The sequence below is a fragment of the Taudactylus pleione genome, unplaced genomic scaffold, assembly GCF_031769625.1.
Source record: "Taudactylus pleione unplaced genomic scaffold, aTauple2 ptg000296l, whole genome shotgun sequence".
Classification (NCBI taxonomy): domain Eukaryota; kingdom Metazoa; phylum Chordata; class Amphibia; order Anura; family Myobatrachidae; genus Taudactylus; species Taudactylus pleione.
The window spans coordinates 19,166,716-19,188,031 of NW_028284698.1; positions in this window are offsets into that span (position 1 = coordinate 19,166,716).

The window sequence follows — 21,316 nt, forward strand, 5'->3', positions numbered from 1 at the left end:
AAATAAAGTGTCATGATGCCTTTATTACAGGATTCACATAATTTGAGCTGCATATATTTACCCACATAAGGTATGTAACTGGAAGGTACTTTATTAGCGGAGATAAACCATGCAGAGCAGTCAGATCCCTTGATGATGGTGGGCTGTTTAGGTGGTGGATTTAGTATCCTAAATAGTGTTATCCCATGCAGCATCCAAAGGAAAGGCTCCAAGGCTTGGTCCAGGCAATAAAAGCTGGATACAGTAGTAGTCACTGCACAGTAATGTACAGTGAGCAAGAAAGCACCTGACATGTTTCATTGCATATCCCAAAGCTTTATCAAAAGACCTTTGATAAAGCTGTGGAACAAATAGCAGCATCCTTTCCTTTCCTCATTGAATTTTACAAGCAAGATAGGGCCATGTTCTATCACTGCAGTAGACCTTTTTCACACATTTTTTTTCCAATTGCATACTTTCTTATATTTGCTTTGTGTTTCTTGCAGTTTGCCACACTGTGCTTTAATAGGCCTTCTGCATTTACAGAATGGCATACACCATATCACAACTGGAGTCTGTGACTCAATGACATTCTAGCCACCTGAGTAACCAAAATCTGCAGATAACAACAACAACATCAACAACAACATTATCATGACAGGATAAATAAATTATGATGTTTTGGAAACCTGGTCATTTTTGTCACCCCTGCCATCTTTTTAGACTTATACTTCTCATCTACTACCTCTTATTTTCTTCTTCCTCCATACTCTTATGGGCAGCATGCTCCCTGTCCTGGTCAGTCCCATTTTCCTACTTTGTTTGATAGCACCAGAGCTCCCCAAATAAAAATAATACAGAAAAAATATCTAACTAAAACACTAACCTCATTCAAAGAACACAAACACTACTTAAAGCAACCAACACAGCAAACAGTAAGGTTATATAATAAGCTACAAGACAAAAATATATGTACAAGAAATCTCTAATTACTAGTTAAAAAATATGGTCACAAGATCAGGTGGGAGTTGCCATCTGCTGGGGTTAAAGGTAGCACCTTGCATGCATCAACCAATTAGTAGCACACACGTTCAGAACCTTGGTAAATGTATCCACAGCTATAGTAGTTTCATTTGAGATCACAAAATAAACAAAACATAAATATAAATCCTAGCCTGTTTGACTCTAACTAGCATACAATTCTCTCTCTCTCAATGTGGAAGGACCTAGTGTCCAACTCACAAAATAGCATTTAATATCACTAGCAATGGTCTCAAACTGCTCCCCAGGCAGTGAGAGAAAGACTTGAGAAACAGAACTACCTTTTATTAACCTCTCCCAGGTCGTCTGTCAATCAAGATAGAATGGAAATAAACATAGTGAGAAGTGATCACAGGCACCTAGCACTTTAAAGTTGCTGCAGATAAATTGTCATGATTGTTAATTAGCTAACTGTCTACCAGACAGATACTAGGAACCTGGTGCATACAGTATATATCTCCCTTGGACAACTTCTCCACTGTTTATGTCACATTACTAACAACTATGAAACTCACAATACCTCTCTTCTTTTGCACTTATCAAAGATAATAAGAAAGAGGCAAGGTTTTTATACATGATCTGAGATCACAATCCCATGTTTTTTTTAGAGAAAATATAAATCTGCACAGTAGAATTGAAAGCTTTAAACATAAGATAGTTAGATGTAGGTTAAGTTGTTAACATCCTAACTGCAGGACAATAAATTTAGTCATTAGGATCTGAAACTGCATATGAATTGGTGGTTTGCAAACAACACAATAAACCATTGCTTTGTAAATGTACTGATTTGTGTAGAAACTTACTATTGTGCTGTATAATTCTACTCATAGCTTATTTTGTTAATGAAGACTGATAGACTATCATTTTGGCAGAAAAAAGGTTAGCTATTTATTAAAAACATTATATAAAATGTGTATGGTGTCAAAGAAAGGACAACTAGAATCAGTGCGACCCATAAATGCACCACAAACTAACAACCATCATGCGTTGCATGCAGATACTACATATGATGCTTTTCATGAAATTAAACACAAACCAGGGTATCCAATTCTACAGTACCTACTGACTTGACTTCCTATATGGTGGGGTGATGTCACTGCCCCAGTTACTGCAGGGTGGTATAGCTAAACAAACTAGTCAATGAAAATGAGGGCACTCAAAAACTAAACCATTGCACCAAGGCAGAGGATCTGCCATCCTTGCCCACCTAACATGGTCAACATTAAAAAAATCCTCTATAAAAATACCAAACAATGAAAAAGGGGAGGAAGTGTGGATTAGACATACCAATCAAAGAGCCTTGGGCCTGAAAGCCACAGCTCTAAACCAACTAGGACTAGACCAAACCCCTACAACACAATTGTACAGAATGCTAAAGAACATATAACATGCACAAAAGCCAGCCCTCAGCCTTGAGGTTTAGCCTACGTCAGTTTTATAGCAATTCTTAATTTTTTTTATTAGCAAATATGAATCATTTACTTTCTAGGATATCTATAATGTAATTAATAAAATATTTTAAAAGAGAGAGCCCTACTTGATGTAGTACACCTTTAAAGCTTTTAAAACTTTCTCAATAACTTTCACTTTGTCATTTATTCTTCTACTAGTTTTCTACCTTGGCACTAAAATTAGCAGGTATATATAATTTCCATATTGTAATGCTTTTAACTTATAAATTATTGGTAACATTGACCTAATTGCTATCTCCCAATCTTGTGGCACTGTTCTGCTAATTTTAATATCAAACAGAGGCTTTACTTTCTTTAACTTTGCCTCTACTTTGTATAAGGGAATATCATGGAGCTCCAATGTCAATTGCAATTAGCAAGAAATTATTCCACTGGGGTGTCTAATAGTAGCACACTTGAGATCCTTACTTAAAAGCTTCTCTCTCCTTGCACAGAGGAAAAACATATGTCTGTCTCTAGCTATAGAATTATACTATTTTATTTAGAACTGCATGGACAAGAGAAAGTAATACACCTAGTCAACAAAACCATTATACTGTATTCTGTACCTTGGTAAACACATCCTGCACTATGACCCCATCTCCCCAACTTTCTCCATTTACCCTTCACTTTATTTTGAGTGTACAGTATGTATTCTATTTTATATATGAGCAGGAGATGAATAGGTAATTGTAATTCTAACATGCCTTAATGGCACTTTTATACATGAAATCCATTTAAAAATAATACCATTTTCCATTAGTAAGGTCAGAAAGAATGTAAACTTTTGGTCCATTATGCTTTCATAAGAATAAATGAAAAAGTATGGCCATCAATAGATATATATATATATTATATTGCATCTAAATAAATATTTGTTCTTTTGTATATAAATTGGAAATATACTGTACTAGTTCACTGTATAAGTTCCATTAATACATTTTTGTAAAAATTGCATAAAAGAATAAAATGTGGATTGAAGTTTATGCAGAAGCCCTTATTAAATTCATGCACACCTCATTGCTAATAGATTGTTATTTTATCATTTTCCATGCTTCTCGTGTCCAATATCTAAAACTATATTAACATTTTATACCATAAATGATGGTATGTACTTAAATAAGCATTAACAATTGATAGCTGACATCATTCTTATAATATTATCACTAACATTTCAATGTAATATAAATAAATTAGAATCATGTTCGTGTCTAGTGGCTTAAACAAAATACTGATGTATAGCATTAGGGTTACAAGCTACACTTTTGATGGATGAAATAATTACTTAGATCAATGACATATCAAGAGATTGGAGTTGACAGTGCAATAAATGAAGTGCTGTGTACGCTATTTGAGCAGCAAGAGAGAACACAACTTGAGTGTGATCATTTTCCTAGGATTGTATCTTCAGTAAAAGTACATAATGTACATGGTGTTGACTTGTTACCCTAGATGCAATATTTATGTGGTATAAAGATCATAGCTCAGAGCAATGCAGTATACTTGTGCAAAGGAAAATTAGTTTTCTTTCTGAAGAGTATCATTAAATAGTAATTTAATGAATATTAGTAGAGATAAAATTGAGCCTTATGGCCATAACTCATACTAAAAATATGTAACTCATACTTTGTATGAGGTTAGCACAAAAACAATTTTGTTTAAGTTGTATATCAGCACATATGTTCTTAATTCATTTTAGGGAAGAAAGCTTTAATACCTAATTTTCTTTTGAACTTAGTAGAAGTAAAAATATTACAATAGAAGGATCCCAATATATCATTCTGAGCAGAGAGATCTGTAAATTGGAATCCTTTTCTTTCACATGGTAAAGAATATTAAGGTGCATCTATACTTGAATAAATGGCAGTTTATTCTTGAAAGCAGAAATGTATATTACATGAATAACACCTTGAAGCAACATTACAACACTATAGTTAGTTTTAGCTTTAAAATACTTTTGTACTGCTACCTGCTATTATTATTGATAATCATTGCAGTTTAATGCAGGGGACAAAGGAATGCTGGTGCACACTCAAAATACTAAGAACAATGAAGTCAAAATAAGGCTGATAAACCCACAATTAGAGTATAAGTGAGGCGCTAAGTACATGTTTGGCCAAAAATGTTTGCAAAACCACAATGTCTCGGTGAACCCCATAAGAAGGGTCCCTATCATCCCTAATACTAACACATTATGTCACTTTATCCAGGAATTACCTATAATAGTGCCCATTCTAATATGTAAACAGCAATGTCCAGTATCAAGTTACCAGAGAGCAGGAGTTACAGGTCTTAAATCTGAATTTGAATTGTATAATGAACCTAGAGGACATGAAAAATTGGACTGTTGGAATTATGTTTGCATTAAAAACTTTCTAGAAATGGTGTCCTATGACTCTTTCCCTACCTACTTGAACGCCTCTTTCTACATGCCTTATCACGCTAAAGACCTGCTTCAACTGAATTGAGCACATAGGGCCCTACTCCCCAAGCCACTACCCAACCAGTGTAATTTAATCATCTGATTTCATTAGTTTAATGATAAGGCTGGATCATGTCCTTGGTCTATGGTGTGCCTGCTTTCTCCTATTCTGGGTTATAACTTTAACTTTTCCAGAACCATGCTCCTTCTACACGTATAGAGAGATGTGATCTCATTAACATCACCAAATTCATATGAAATCAATATATTAAGTATAAATGGGGCTTCCAGTTCCAACTCCTTGTCACCAAGCATGGCATGACTCAACTACAAAGTTACAAATTGCTTAAATCCTTGGGTAACATAAATGAACTTCAAAAGAAATTCATGCAGTCCATGCTTAATCCTCAATGCAGTCCTACTGCCCAAATTCCAGATTGGTCTACAGCTTGATCTCCCTCCAAGCTCAGGGACCAGTGTTTAGCATGTAACTATGGGATCTATTCATGATCCTATAATTAGCATTTTTACCCCCTATTTTACTTAGTTTAGTATATTTCAAGTATCATTCTTATTCATGTACCTTGCAACAGTAGAAATCACTGAAATATCCTGGTTACAGTTCTGCAGCATTAATTTCTACACTCCCCATACTTTAGTAAGGGGATGTAGAAATTAGTTTATTCATCAACTTTTGAAAATCATAGATTTTCATAAATTGACTGTGAAACTCTACGCCTTCCTCAGTTGGTGTAAAGCCACCAAAAGTCTACCCAAGTTGCTGTTTGCACAGGGTTTTGTTGGTATAAGTTTGCAAAGGGACAGTAAGGAGTATATTTAGGAGAGTTCTATTTATTGATCTGATTGTTGCTTGGTGTGTGAAAGTTGTTTTATGCTTATTTCTTATCTTGTTATTTAGATGTATGTCTTATTTTTCTGTCTACATTGTGTTTTTATTTTGTCCTATCAGTGTTTTTTGTGTGTGATGTGTGTGTGGGTAGAAGGACAGGAGTTTTGAGTTTGTTTTTTTGTGTGTGTTTTGTGTTTGTAGGGAGGGGGACAGGAATATGTCCAGGGCAGAGGAGAGGCAGGGAGACATTGATGTGGAGGAGGTTGCTGCTCTAGATGCCCTAGTGAGCAGTACAGGCATCAGTGATGAAGTACCCAGACAGAGGGGAAAGAAAAGATAGGGTGCAATGTAAAGTTTTCAGTGGAGGAGAACATGGTCCTTGTTCATGAGGTCATGAAATTACACCACCTGCTGTTTGGACTTAAAGGCTGCCAGCATATTGACAACATTGCAAGAATGGCAATTGGTCACTGGTTGTGAGTGCATTCAATGCAGAGGGGAGCATTTGTCGGACTTTGGATAACTGCAAAAAGCGGTTCTCCGACATTAAACATCAGTTGAAAATGAAGATTGTGTTGGAGGCCAAGGCAGCAAGAAAAACAGGCAGAGGGTCCCCATAACAGGCTGACTACTTGGATTATGAGAAAGCAGTCAAGCCCAAGATCCCACCTGAGGTTGTCAGTCATCTCAATGTCCAGGACAACGATGCACCCAGGCACCCTGGAAAGTGGTCATGTGTATATTTTTAAAATCAGGGTTTATTTGTGGGTCCCTATTTGTAGTTATGTATAGATTAATTTATGCTAAAGTACTGTAAAGTATTTATTTTGTTGTTTCTGGGTTGACTTTCAATGCACACTTGGATTTCTCTTTGCACCATTATTGCACCATTATCTTTGCAATGCAAAGCAACCACAACCACTAAGTAGGCACCACAGCCAAGTGAAGGCATTAGAGACTGAGGCAGCAGGTAAATTATTGTGAACATTGTTGGTCCTGCACACAACATAAAGAATTACAAATGTGAAGGAGGTAATGTTTTTCTTTACGGTCCTTCTTGGCCAAAGAAACCACAACCACTAAAAAAACACCGCAGCCAAGTGGAGGCATCAGAGTCTGAGACAGCAGGTAAGGTATGTTGAAGTATATAAAAAATATTTGGGTTGCATAATATATATATATATATATATATATATATATATATATTTTAAATTCAATAAAATGTGCTTATTTTCAGAAAAGGAAAAGAAAAACATACAAAGTAATAAAGAAAAATACATTACAGTAACCAGTCTATGGCCCTCATTCAGAGGCGCTCGCAAGAAGCGAACGCTCATTCTGAATGAGGGCGGCCGCTTCTATTTTTAAGTGTGGCCTCCTGGTCGTTACCTAAGCTGTGGGTTACCACCCACAGCTTAGCGACCGACCAGGGTGATGGTCGCGATGGTCAAGACCATTGCGACCATCGGGGCTTGCGGCGAGACTCTAAGGTTGTGTCTCGGCAGCCAAAAGCCCCATGGAGCTTCCTGCTCTGCTCGAGCAGGAAACTCCCCACTGACATCACTGCTGATGTCAGTGCGGCCGCCCACAAAAAGTAACCACCCCCCCTTCCCACCTACAAAACAGGGTGAGCTGTCGATCAACATCGATAACCGGCCCTTTTGTAGTGAGCTTCAGAGCGAGAGAGTTTCTCTCTCGCTCCGGGGCTTGCGCACGCACAGTGCGGCCGCTGCACGTGCGCAGGACCAAAACATCGACCCGGTTGTGAGGGCACAGCGCTTGTGACCGGGTCTGAATGAGGTCCTATGAGCAGCCAATTATACAAACCAAATAAGACATACTACATTGTGGGTTTACATTTAGGACATACATATTGAGTAGTAAAAAAAAAAAAAAGACAAGAAAAAAAACAGTATCAACGTATTGAGGTGAAACACATACAAATCCTCCTTACACAATTCTATCCCCCGTAGTTAACCATATCCAATCAAGTCTCATCTCTCCAAGTCTCTGCACAAATGGCGAGTCTAGCCATCTACCCCAAATAAGATGAAGTTTCTTCTTGGCCTTCCTGCCTAACTACACAGATTTCTCATGTGCCATAGTCTCATTCACCAGTGCTATCCATGTTCCTATCATTGGACCTACAGGAGCTAACCATGTTCTAGCTATGCAGACCTTAGCAAGCATACATACAGTAGATTAACAACATATTGTGCAGAATAATTATCTAATGTATCTTCTTCAATGACAGCTAGAGTACATACCATAGGGGTTAGCACATCCCAGGGAACACCAGTGGACACCAGTATACAAATAACCTCTTCCCAAAAGAAAGTGATAATAGAGCATGTCCATATTAAGTGCCAAAAGTCACCATTAGGGAAATTAAATTTCGGGCATTTGGAATCAGAACTACCACCAAATTTAAACAAGCAATCTGGTGTTAAATATATTCTATGCAGCAGAAACAGTTGAATTTGCTGAAACCATATTGTTGTAGTAACCATTCTTGGACTACCCAGGGCTCCTTTCCACACATCATCTGACAATATTCCCCGGTCAGCTTCCAGCGATGCCTAATGGATGGTAATTCCGTAACATGGTGCACTCGCATTATAGCTGCATACGTTACAGACACTAAGTGCCTAGGTCCAGTGGCTTATAATAGAAATTTAATAGGGGAATCTTGGAACTCTGGAGGGCATCCACAAATTGTGCATCCATAGCATGACAAAGCTGAAGATATCTAATCAAACACTGCTTTGGGATGTTAAACTCACATTGCAGCTGTTGGAATGTCTTAAACACCCCATACAGGTGTAATTCTCCCAATGTGTTCACCCCCATTTACCCCAGACCGTATTAACCTGAAGCAAAGCAAGTTCATCAAGCTCCTTGGCATTAAGTAAGGAGGTATCAGGATCCCATCCCTGGCCCTGAAAAATCTGCATAACCTGCCTCCAAATCAAGACCGCTTGCCTAACTAATGGAGCTCTAACTCCCCTCAAGTTGCCACTAAGTAGTATTTGGAGTGGGGTATATCCTCATGATTCTGGTCCCACCAGGAGTGTAGATAGTACATTTCCATCCAAAACCTGCATCCATGTTCACACTTGCGCCAATTGTGATGCGTAATAATAAAACTTAAAATGGGGTAGCACCAGTCCCCCAGCATCTCTTGACATTGTAAGTGTATTCAATTGAATGCAGGATCTATGGTTAACCCAAATCAAAGAGGATAACAAGCCATCTACTTACCTAAACACACTTTGAGGGAGATATATTGGGGAATGTTGCAACACATAAAGGAGTTTGGGATGTAGAACCATTTTAATAAGGTTTACTCTTCCAGTAAGCATTAATGGCAGTTTCCACCATGTAATATTCAATTGCAGCTTAATATTTAATGGCACATAGCTATGAGGATCATTAGTTATCCATACACCTAAATATGTGAACGAGTCTACCCACTTTAATGGGAGGGGTATAAGCAGAGCAGCAGGATACACTCCTCTAATGGGAAGTATACATGACTTATCCCAATTTATTGACAGACCCAAATATTTTCCAAAGGAGTTAATGATTGCAAGGGCATTATGCATGGAAGAGTCATACTCTGATACAAAGAGCAGGATATCGGCAGCATATAATGCTATTTTATCCGATCTAGTTGCTATGAGAAATCCCTGAACAGCAGGACTAGCCCTAATCAAACAGGCCAATGGATCAATGGCCATGGCAAATAGAGTGGGTGACAAGGGGCAGCCCTGCCAAGTACCCCTCAAGAAGGGGAAGGAGGATGAAACAAATCCATTGACCGATACCCTAGCCATAGGTTTCAAGTAAAACAGTTTAACCCACTTAATAAAACCAGAGCCTATCCCAAACTACTAATTGTCTACAACAGGAATGGCCACTCCACAGAGTCAAACGACTTAGTGGCATCTAGTGACACAATTTGCATTGACAAAGTTACATAATAATTTTAAACAAGTTTATCCTGCCCATCAAACTAAGGGGTAATTCCTTCCATAGGTGTATTTTCCTTTTAAATGTCTCAGTGATGGGTGTGAGATTCAAACAGACATAGTCCTGAGGGGTGCGCGATACCAAGACACCCAAGTATTTAAAACAATAAGTCCAATGGAGAGAGTGAGCCAGAGTTTGAGCAATTGTGTGTGAGTCCCTAAGCAACAAAATAGTGGCTTTACTCCAATTAATCATAAGGCCTGGTACCATGACCCAATGGGAATAACTGAGAAATTAAACCATTAACTATGACACGAGCAGTCAGGGAGGAATATAGTAGTTGAACCTAGCACAAAAAGGTAGCTCCAAACCCAACCCTACGAAGCACTTCCCATAAGTAAGGCCACTCCACCGAGTCAAAGGCCTTAGCAGCATATATGGACACCACCACAGCTACCGGCTCAGCAGAATGCGCAGTTTGTAGGTATAAAAACAGATTGGTCAGGGTGGACCACCTGAGTAATAACAGTATTCAATTGAATAGCTAATAATTTGGCTGCAATTTTTATATCTGTGGTCTAAAGTGATATACGGCAGTACAAATCCACCTGAAGCAGATACTTCCCAGACTTGGGGATGATGACTACAAGGACCTTAGATATGGAAGATGGTAGAGAGCCTGCCTCTAACAAATGAGAATATGTTTCTAACAAACATGGTATAAAGAACTGTTTAAAGGTCTTATACGTTTGAAGAGGAATACCATCTACCCTGGGGGCTTTATTATTAGGAAAGGAGGAGATCTTAAAATCCAACTTCTCTTCAGTCAAACGGAAGTTCAGAAAGCTCTGTGCCTCTTCTTAAAGCATCGGTATATCCACCCCCATTCAAATAGGCGCATAATTACCACTGCGAATATGTTATACTGGAGGCATAAAGCTGATGAAAAAACACCTCAAAAGTACTAGCAATCAGTTTACCATCAACATGTGGGTAACCAAATGAGTCAGTAATAGCAGGAATTGTCGGATAGTTTATCACAGGCAAAACATGCCAGATGACTACCAGTCACATCTGCCTGAGAGTACAGGACATGCCTAGAGAACAGGAGTCTACACTTCGACCTATAAAATAAATAATCTGACCAGTCTTTTTGTGCCACAAAGAATACATCATGATGTATGTCAGACTTGAGGAGACATAAAGACAGGTCACAACAACGCTGCTCCGGCTCACTCTCTCATTCCTATTAAAAGTCTTAATCTGTGCAACACACACAATGCACAATGAAGGTTCCTCTAAGGAAAGCCTTAAAGGAATCCCAAACTAAACAGGTGGCAGAGGTAGAACAATTATCCCAAATAAAAGTCTCCCAAACAGCTATCAGTTCACATCCTGCACCCATTTTGGTAAGCCAAAATGGATTTAATTTCCAATAAATGACACCACGTTCACCCAGGAGGTCCACTGTCACAGACACTGGGGAATGATCTGAAATTCCCTGAGGGAGATATTCAGCATGTGCAACCAACAGGAGCAGAGAGCGGGATAGAAAGACCAAATCTATATGGGAAAAGGAATGGTGGGTATTAGACTGGCAGGAAAATTGTTTAGTTTTAGCATGTCTATGGTGCCATGTATCCACCAACCACATTTCAGCAACAAGTTTAGCAAACAGAGTTGGCCCATGTGAAATACAATCAGAGAACACACTCCAGAGGTCTAGGGAATTATCAAGAATATTGTTAAAATTGCCCAAACAAATGTTGGAGATATAAGGAGCGAGGGCTATAAAAGCTGTGGCCTTTTTAAGTACCTCATTATTGAAAGGTTGGAGACATAAATAGCAAAGATTATAAGAGTATATGCATTAATAAGTACAGACATACAGACAAACCTCATGGATGGATCAGTTTGAACTGACTCTACTTTTAAATTAAGGCATTTATTAACCAGTACATTAATGCCTTGAGAATGAGAAGTGTGAGTCAAGTGGTAGGCACAACCCACCCATCACTTTGTTAAAGCAAGGACTCTACTCTCATAAAGATGAGTCTCCACTAAACAAACTATATCAGCATTATATTTGTGAACCTGTGATAAGACCAAAATATGTTTTTCCTTGTCAACCATGCCATGGACATTCAAGGCAAGCCAGTGCAAATCCCCCACCAAAGAATTACTTACAATCATAATGGAAAATCAGGGGAAAAAACCTGGATGGAGGGGGCCAAGAAGGCTTCAGGAAGAAAGGGGAGTAGCCTCCAGACATACTGCATATTGTTGAAAATTACAGAATCCCAACCCACCCTGCATACCTAACCCAACTGTGGTATACCTATACCCCAAATAAAAAAACTTAAAAAATAAGTATTATTTTACCCATCCCACACACCCCCACAGCTAGATATAGTGGAAAGGGCAGGAGGCTTTACACAAAAGGCTATACATAGCAGAGTATCGCCAATATAAAAGTCCTGCAGACATATGGACTGACATACACAAGACCCCAGGAACACTAAATTTTATAACTGCCTAGAAATCATGACAAAATATATATTAAAATCATAATGTAAGAAATATCATGGGTTTCCAGGAGGACTAGAAGACATCTCACAAGCCAGATGGCAGCCTCCGTAGGAGATTTGAAGAAATGAGTCCCACCATCTGCAACCACTCATAGTCAAGCTGGGAATAGCATAGAATATGGTAACTGCATGTCCCATAGCCTCCGCTTAACTTGTTGAAACTGAGAACAAGACTTTTGAACATCCAGGGCAAAGTTTGGGAATACATACAGTGTGGTTCTCAAACTTCAATGGACCCTGATCTCTCACCAGATGCAGGACAGCATCTTTATCTCTATCATTGAGAAGCTTGGCAATGAATGTGCAAGCAGGAGTACCAGGTGGAGGTGCTTGTGTTGGAATGCAATGCACACGTTCAACAGCAAAATGTTCAGAAAAGGCATCCTTTCCAAAAGTTTTCGACAGCCAAGTCTCAAGGAATTTTTCAGGATGGGAACCCTCTGCCCTCCCCACAAAATGGAGGTTGTTGTGATGGAGATGGTCCTCCAAATCAGACAACTTGTGTTTGTAGAGAGCCATCTGCTCCTTTACAGCAGCCAAATCACTTTGCTTGGGATGAAAAAAAATCTTCTAAATCAGAAATCCTGTTCTCAGCCTCTCCGACCCTCTCCCTCATCTTCTGAAGGTCCTGTCGGATGAGTGAGAGATCAACTTGGACCTCCCCTATTGTGTCAGTGACCCTCTTTCAAATGGCAAACTCGCTTGAAGCACCTGCCTCAGTGGCAGGGAGGTATCTTCCTTCATTTCATTCTGCGGGGGGCTGGATTTAATACCCTCCGGGATGGATGCCACAGAAGATTTGCAGACAAATTTATCCATTCGACCGGCTGCTGACCACAGCTTGGCCTGTTATTTCCATGGCAGGTAAATGGCCAGATGAAGGTGTGCATAAAGTCCCACAGAGGTAAGTAACAAAGCAGCACAACTCAGTGAGGTGAGGGCACACTAGCAACCAAGGAGCAGGATGCCAAGAACAACCATTTTAATAGCAGGGGAGGCAGAGAGACATAGCACCCAGGGCAATTGTAGGAGAATACAGGCTGTTGCTTATCTGAGCACCCCTGAGTAGCCCGAGGGCACCCCAGCCAGCAGGAGGACAAAGCAAGAGGGAGCAGGAGACACCTCGGTACCACAAGCAGTAAGCAGGAACAGCAGGAGGGATACCACTAACTGCCACTGATTCAAAGATGGCCAGCAGTTTGCAGGAACATCAGAGGGGATACCACCAACTGCTGCTGACTCAAAGATGGCTGCCAGACCTACAGATACAGCACATACAGTATCTGCAGTCACCAAGATCCCCAGGACTGGAGAGAGACACAGGCAGGAACAACAACCAGAATCAGCGGGTGCCAGCAGTGAACAGGCATCGCAGAAGGAAGATCTCTTGCTCCAGCAAAATCCAAGATGGCCACTGGATCCACAGGTGCAGCAGCAGAGACCTCTGGGGCCAGAGATGTGCACAAAGACAGGGAGGCCAATGATAAACAGCGGGAGACAGTGGTACCAAGATCGACCGCACCAAAGCAGGACCACATCAACAGCTAACGGAGCAGCAGGTGAGGAGACTCGGAAGACCAGACCAGGGAGAGAGACACCAGCAGGCCCCACACACCCTGAAAAACAATTTGAGGCCACCAGGTCACATAACTACATCCGACGTTTTGTACATACATTTTTAATACTTTATCTAAATACATTTGAATGAACAAATATTTTTCAAAGACATGACACAATGTTTAAAGGTCTACCTATTGTCCCCTAGCAGAAGTGTGTAACAACGCTGCTAAGTTATTTAAAGTTTAAGATTTTGGCAGTTGACCTAGGCAAGCAAGCAAATCCCTAAAATATGTGTTCAAAAATGTGCAAAAAATGGTTAAAACATCAAAATTGTGATGTGCCATTTTACAAATTCAACAATCATACACTATTGCACAGGTTCTCAAATACAGTCCTCAGGACTCCAAACAGTGCATGTTTTCTGGGTCTCCTCAGAGTATCACAAGTGAAATAATTAGCTCCACCGGTGGATCTTTTAAAATGTGTCAGTGAGTAATAACTATACCTGTGCACCTGCTGGGTGACCTTCAAAATGTGAACTGTGTGGGGTCCTGAGGACAGAGTTGAGAACCACTGCACTATTGCAACTAATTCAAACAGAAATGGAATGTGATAGTACATTCTGGCAAAAAACAGCTAGGAAGGAGAATAATAAAGATTTAAAGTTAAAGCTATGATGTTATGCTGCTTACTGGTATAATGCTGACTGATGACCTGTCTCCTGACCTGACTCCCACTCTCTGTTGTCAAATTGTCACCAGAAACAACAGAATCATCTGCCTACTCACTGTCTAATGCAGGGGTTCCCAAGCACGGTCCTCAAGGCACAATAACAGTCCAGGTTTTAGGGATAGCCATACTTGAGCACAAGTGACTTAGGGCCTGTTTCAGAGCTGCTCATTCTCGCTGTGCATTCGCAAGCAGCCTGATGTTCTGCGTACGCCTCGTTCTGCGCATGCTACACACTGCAAATGCAACCCTCTTGCTCGCCCAGCACAGGCAGCCCAGAGTAATGAATGACAAGAGAGGCCGTTTGTGGGTGGTAACAGGTGCAGGACACTAATAACGGGGGGTTGGAAATGTAAATGCAGGCATGCCTGAGTATTTCAACGCCATTTTAGAGATGTGCTTAATTAAGAGGCAGCATCATAGTACACGTCACTTACCTTTTTTTTACACTGATTTCCTCACAACGCTTGAGGTAGGGTAAAGCAACCGCAAGCACTGCATTAGCATCCGATGGTGCTCGATGTACCAATGTTTTAATAAACTTCCTGGAGATGCTGGTGGGCGGCTCTGACTGTGCAATTGGGCCTACGCTCAGACAAAGTGGCCACTTGCTAAGACATGGTGGATGCGCTTATGCCTTGGTGAGCATTCACTTCCCGTAGCATCACTTTGATAAATTTGCATATGCATCCAGCGAGCGTACGCAGATAGTGAGCGGGTCTGTCTCAGGCTCTTAATTAGTACCTCAGTTATATTGATTTAACCATCTGTGCACAATCATGGATATCACTAAAACCAGGACTGTTAGTGTGCCTTGAGGACCGAGGTTGGGAATAACTTGTCTAATGCATAATCAGCCATGATCAGCAGCTTCAAATGCAAACTATGCAACAGACAACAGCTGAGCACAATGTTACACACTTTTAAACAAGACTACAACAAAAAGCCACCCGATTTATCATGACATCAGAAATGAGATTTTAGCAGGCCAAATATATGCTCTATCACAGATGGAGTGGACTTAAGTGTACGATTATAATTATGCTCAGCAGGAGAGTCTGGAAGTGGCAATGGAGTCAGAAGCCAAGAAAAACACCCATACCTGGCATCACCTGTAAGTAAAACAGTGAAAAACCAAACATATAAGTATGTATGTACATAGTAAACAGTTAGTATAAAAGATATTTATGCAGCAACCAACCGGCATTTGTCTGGCCTCAAAACAATCATGAAGGGATGATTGCATGAGGATAAAGGCATCATGATATGAGCCAGGATAGCCAACTACAACACTCATGATTTTCACTTTTGCATCATAAACCACCTACACATTTGTGGAATGGGCATGATGCCTTATAAGGTAGATGTGGACCCTGCCCCTAGGTGGACTCAGCTCAATGTGTGTGCAGCCAATAGCACCTAAGACATTTGGCATGCCTGCAATGCAATAAAAAGCTACCCTGCCTGAATGCCACTGTGTCTCCTGGCTAGGGAAGAAGATGCAGTACTACGTTTGTGGCTGAAATGCCACTGGTATCTGAGTAAGCTAGCAGGAGAATGTGGACTGGGATATTCCGAGAACTTTCTAGTGATAGACTGAAAATTTCCAGCAGTCAGAGAGTGCAGCACAGCCAAAGATTATGCAGGCCTGAGACATAGTGGAAACGTGCTGTGTCTGGGTCTAGGCTCAGTTTGACTTGGTCATGCTGTACATATGGAATATGTTGTTACAGTTCAGCCAAAACATCTGTCTGACCTCGCCATTGGCCAATGCGTTCAGGTTTAGATGCCTCCTAAAAAATGTGGCCTGAGCAGCCATTGTGGTACCTGCATTACCTCCTAAGCCTGCTCAGTTTCTTGCTTCTGGGTGTTTTCAGCCTTGTGGTAGAGCCTCTGAAATCAGTCTCATGCAATGAATAGCAGTGGTAGTAAATTCTGCCATATTTGCAAAACACAAAGCAATGCAACAGATTTAGGCCCTGATTCAGAGCCGGACGCTCTGACCAGAGCGCTCGCTCTGAATCAGGGCCCACCTCCATAAATATGGAGCGTCCTCCTGGACGCTCGTATAGCTGTGGGTCACCACCCACCACCTATACGAGCGTGCAGGATAATGGTCGCGATGGTCTTGACCATCGCGACCATCGCCAGCGCGAGCAGAAGCCTGCGGTTGAGTTTCTCAACCGCAAGGCCAGGAGTGATTTTGGCTCTATCAGAGCCAAAATCACTCCCACTGACATCACTAGTGATGTCAGTGGGGCCGGCTTCTGGGCACCGCTCTAAAAAGTGAAGAACATATATAATAAACAAAGAATCAAGGGTTAAAATGTATTATAAAATAAAAATGTTTTATAATGCGGTGCCCTAAAGCAGATCAACCAAAGCAATCCAGGGGGACTCACGCCCCAAAACTTAGCCAAAGCTGCACTACACAGTCTAAATATTTGCAGGACTTACCTATATTGTGCCTTTGACTGGTGTGCATTTTACAATGCCAGACTCCATGCTCTAAACCAATGTGGGAGAGGTGCTAGTCTAAGTAAAAGGTGACTCATGCCTTCAGGTGTGCAAAACAATGCACTCATTGGGATACATAAAAAATGGACTGCACACCCTGAACATATATATATATATATATATATATATATATATTTATATATATATATATAACAGTAGAAAAAATGGACAGCGGCACTGAGGGTTTTGAAGGCGAATGATATACTGTCACAAACGTTTCAGGGCTAAGATGCCCTTTTGTCAAGGTAAAACAAACAACACTGAGTACAATCTTACCTTAAGTAACTTCACCACTTAACGTGACTAGCAGCCTCATGGGACCCACGGGTCTGCACACTGCATGGTGCGTCCCTCCTTGATGATGTAGGGGCACTCCATGTACTCCCACTGTCATAGCAACAGAACACAACGGAGAACCCTTCCATCTGGCGGCTGTGATACAAATATAAACATCTAGTGAAACACCTACACCGGTTAAAAACAAAAGACAAATACATGTATAGCTAACTGTAAAAGTGCAATATGATGAGCGTTCTGACTGAGCCTCAAGTGCAGGTATAGGCAGAAGTCTTAACTATAGTGCAGGTACAGTTACAGCACATACTGTAGATAGAACAAAATCTGTGTTGGGCAGGACTGAGAAAAATACTACACGGGGAGATCAAATACATCAAAAGGGATCTCTACCAGTGAGTATACAAAAAAACAAATCAAATGATGTTAAAATAATTCTAATGTGAAGCTTCCGATGTAAATGAAAGCAAAAAACTGATGTATGATAGATGATAACAGGCACTTAAGGTGACTTAAATCTGTTAAGCAGCACTATCGCATGTTACACTTATAGCATGTTCCAACAGGAACTCCAACGCCAACTTTCAGATGAAACAGTGTATACTTATCTTGCAGCTTACCCCACTCTGCAATACAAAAATGAATTGGATGAAATCCTACAGGAAGCAACCAGTGAGGGACTTATCAATGAAAAATTGCAAGCAGCTTTGATCCAAGATAATTCAATGGTACCTATCATTTATACAGTGCCCAAGATTCATAAATCTCTAATTAACCCTCCGGGGGCCCCATAATTTTGGCTAGGAATTCCATTTTTCATCCAATATCCCAATTTCTTGATTCTGTGATACAACCTTACCTGTCTAATCATAGAAGGTTTATGAAAGACACAACATCTTTTCTAAAAAACATTAATCTTGTCAGCGTGGTTCCGCGGGATACTCTGTTATGTACTATGGACGTGTGTAATTTATACACTGTGATTCCACACTTACAAGGATTGGAAGCAATGAGAATGTTCTTGACTGCTGAAAATATGCAGGAATTAGATTTGGACTTTTTACTGAAGCTTTTGGAATTAACTCTAATACGGAATTTTTTTCTGTACAATGGTACATTCTTTTTGCAAGCATCGGGTTGTGCCATGGGCAGCAACGTGGCACCTACATATGTAAACATCTATATGCTACAAGAAGAGACATAGATGTTTTTCTCTGAACAAGAAACGACTGAAGATATTTTGTATTTTTGTCGATACATAGATGATCTTTTCATGTGCTGGCAGGAGGTGAGGATTCATTTTTACAGCTAATGAAGCAAATCAATGAGAGATCTTCGCCCATCAAATTAACTTATCAATACAGTAAAGAAACTATTAATTACTTGGATATACAGGTATCCATTAGGGATGGTAGATTGACCACGAACATATATACCAAACCTACAGATAGAAACAATCTGTTGCTGGCAGCAAGTCACCACCGGCAAGCATTGAAAAAAAGGTTTACCCAAATCACAAATGATGAGGGCAGCACGCATAACAAGTGAAAAAGAGGAAGTTGAGCAAGCCATTGACCAAGTCATTACTAAATTTAGGAACAGAGGATAATACAACATGAACCTTTTGAAACAACAAAAACAGGAGGTGTTACTATTATCACGAGCAACATTGTTAGAATTCACCACCAAGAAAAAGGAGAAGGTAATAACCTGGAAACATCAATATAAAACAGCAAGTCCCGTATTACAATATGCCACTAGAGCCTTGTGGTCGATCATCACGTCAGACAAAGATTTACCTGTCCTCAATGGACAGAGACCTACTGTATGACATGTTTCACCAGGAGTTGGAATCTTAAGGACTATATCATGCATACCGATATCACTGGATTTAAACCACTGGTACACGGATGTAGCATACTTCACAAACTACCGGGGTGCTATAAGTGCCTGAAATGCACCACGTGCCACAATATGCTAACAGGATCAGTCTTTAAAATTCCATACAATGGCAAACAATACAAGATCCGACATGTAATTACTTGCACCACCCCGTTTATTGTGCATATTATCATCTGTCATTGTGGCATGCTATACGTGGGCAAAACAGCAAGAACCATGCGTGAACGCATGGCACTGCACAGCTCAGCAATACGCACTGCCCTATCTGGCAAACCTACAGATCAGCCTGTTGCCAGACACTATGTCGAGAGGGGATATAGTTTATCAAATTTTCAGCATATGATAATCGATCACATACCGGTATCCCTGAGAAGAGGAGACAGAGCAGGCCAACTTCTGAGGCTAGAAGCAAGGTGGATTATGATTTTGGATACAATCCACCCTAAAGGATTGAATGACAAAAATTGTTGGAACATGCTATAAGTGTAACATGCAGTAGTGCTGCTTACCAGACTTAAATCACCTTAAGTGCCTACTATCATCTATCATAACATCACAGTTTTTTGCTTTCATTTACATCGGTAGCTTCACATTAGGATTATTTTAACATCATTTGATATGTATCTTGTATACTCACTGGTTGAGATCCCTTTTGATGTATCTGATCTCCCCCTTGTAGTATTTTTCTCAGTCCTGCCCAACACAGATTTTGTTCTATCTATGTGCTGTAACTGTACCTGCACTATAGCTAAGACTTCTGCCTATACCTGCACTTGAGACTCAGTCAGAACGCTCATCATATTGCACTTTTACAGTTAGCTATACATGTATTTGTCTTTTGTTTTTAACCGGTGTGGGTGTATCACTAGTTGTTTGTTTTTGTGTCACAGCCGCCAGATGGAAGGGTTCTCCATTGTGTTCTGTTGCTATGACAGCAGGAGTGCCCCTACATCATCAAGGAGGGATGCACCATGCAGTGTGCAGACGAACGGGTCCCATGAGGCTGTTAGTCACGTTAAGTGGTGAAGTTACTTAAGGTAAGATTGTACTCAGTGTTGTTTGTTTTATCTTGACAAAAGAACATCTTAGCCCTGAAACGTTGGTGACAATATATCATTCGCTTTCAAGACCCTCAGTGCCATTGTCCATTTTTTCTACTGTCTTCATGCAAGTCTACAGAGGGCATGGGGGCTACATAGTAACAGTATTGGAGTGCCAAATCATTGGTCCTATATAATATATATATATATATATATATATTTATTAGGAGGTGCTACCTGTGGATACCATTGATATATACACAAAAAGAAGAAATACAAGTGCACAACCTCAGACCAAGCCTGGGGTTTTTGGGGGGACCCCTTCTTCGGGGTGTCCCCACTTCCCCTAAGATCCCCGGCTTGGCCTGCCCAGCTTGGGCTGATAATGCTTTGGCCCTGGAGCCCCAGTGAAAGGGTCTCCGGGCTGTGGCATTATCTCCTTCAAAACTTGCTACTCGGGGTAGATATCTCTGCTTCACCATTGGCCATCTCACTCTTATCTAAACTCACTGCTTGGTAAATTTGAGTTTCAGGAGCCTCAAATCACCAGAGTTTCGGCGAAGCTAATCGAGTTAAATAAAGCAAACTTGACCAGACTTGATTCTTAGTAAATTTACCCCTTAAAATCAAGAATATATACAAACATAATTGTAGTTCTAAATATCATTCAGCCAAGCTTTATATTTTTGTTTAATTTGTTTTACAAACAGTGAAAGTAATGGGTCTCAGGAACTATAGTATGGACTTTGTATTGCTGGAAACTAATTGGTGGATTTCAGTGGCAAGAACAGTGATAGGGGGGCATTTACTTAAGTGAAATTTTTGCAATAATTTTAGGGTTGCTTTATGTGAGTTTTCAATCAAAACATTTAATAATTGCTAAATTACAGATAAAAGTGTGTGATTTCAAAGCAAACAATTCTAAAACTGCTATGTTGAATTTCACACAATTAAAAAAATACAAATCATGC